Source organism: Nothobranchius furzeri, unplaced genomic scaffold (genome assembly GCF_043380555.1).
Source record: "Nothobranchius furzeri strain GRZ-AD unplaced genomic scaffold, NfurGRZ-RIMD1 Scf217, whole genome shotgun sequence".
Taxonomy (NCBI): domain Eukaryota; kingdom Metazoa; phylum Chordata; class Actinopteri; order Cyprinodontiformes; family Nothobranchiidae; genus Nothobranchius; species Nothobranchius furzeri.
In genome coordinates this window covers 32,501-34,019 of record NW_027223233.1, presented here as the reverse complement: position 1 = coordinate 34,019, position 1,519 = coordinate 32,501, and positions in this window count along the sequence as shown.

The window sequence follows — 1,519 nt, the reverse complement described above, 5'->3', positions numbered from 1 at the left end:
TGCACCCTGCCATCAGCTGTTCGAGGCTGGCTGCAGCTCCTCCACCCCACCATCACCAGCTGGAGGCTGGTTGCAGCTCCTGCACCCCGTCATCAGCAGCTGGAGGCTGCCTGCTGCTCCTGCACCCCGCCATCAGCTGCTGGAGGCTGCCTGCAGCTCCTGCACCCCGCCATCATTTGCTGGAGGCTGGCTGCAGCTCCTGCAACCCGCCATCAGCTGCTGGAGGCTGGCTGCTGCTCCTCCACCCCACCATGACCTGCTGGAGGCTGGCTGCAGCTCCTTCACACCGCCATCAGCTGATGGATGCTGGCTGAACGCTGGAGGCTGGCTGCTGCTCCCACACACCGCCATCAGCTCCTGGAGGCTGGCTGGCTGCTGGAGGCTGTCTGCTGCTGCTCCTCCACCCCGCCATCACCAGCTGGAGGCTGGCTGCTGGAGGCTGGCTGCAGCTCCTGCACCCCACCATCAGCTGCTGGAGGCTGGCTTCTGCTCCTCCACCCCGCCATCAGCTGCTGGGGGCTGGCTGCTGGAGGCTGGCTGCAGCTCCTCCACCCCGCCATCACCAGCTGGAGGCTGGTTGCAGCTCCTGCACCCCGCCATCAGCTGCTGGAGGCTGCCTGCTGCTCCTGCACCCCGCCATCAGCTGCTGGAGGCTGCCTGCACCTCCTGCACCCCGCCATCAGCTGCTGGAGGCTGGCTTCTGCTCCTCCACCCCGCCATCAGCTGATGGAGGCTGCCTGCTTCTCCACCCCGCCATCACTAGCTGGAGGCTGGCTGCTGGAGGCTGGCTGCAGCTCCTCCACCCCGCCATCAGCTGCTGGAGGCTGCCTGCAGCTCCTGCACCCCGCCATCACCAGCTGGAGGCTGGCTTCTGCTCCTCCACCCCGCCATCAGCTGATGGAGGCTGCCTGCTTCTCCACCCCGCCATCACTAGCTGGAGGCTGGCTGCTGGAGGCTGGCTGCAGCTCCTCCACCCCGCCATCAGCTGCTGGAGGCTGGCTGCTGCTCCTGCACCCCGCCATCAGCTGCTGGAGGCTGGCTGCTGCTCCTCCACCCAACCATCAGCTGCTGGACGCTGGCTGCAGCTCCTCCACCCCACCATCAGCTGCTGGACGCTGGCTGCAGCTCCTCCACCCCGCCATCAGCTGCTGGAGGCTGCCTGCAGCTCCTGCACCCCGCCATCAGCTGCTGGAGGCTGCCTGCAGCTCCTGCACCCCGCCATCACCAGCTGGAGGCTGGCTTCTGCTCCTCCACCCCGCCATCAGCTGATGGAGGCTGCCTGCTTCTCCACCCCGCCATCACTAGCTGGAGGCTGGCTGCTGGAGGCTGGCTGCTGCTCCTCCACCCAACCATCAGCTGCTGGACGCTGGCTGCAGCTCCTCCACCCCACCATCAGCTGCTGGACGCTGGCTGCAGCTCCTGCACCCCGCCATCAGCTGCTGGAGGCTGGCTTCTGCTCCTCCACCCCGCCATCAGCTGCTGGAGGCTGCCTGCTGCTCCTGCACCCCGCCATCAGCTG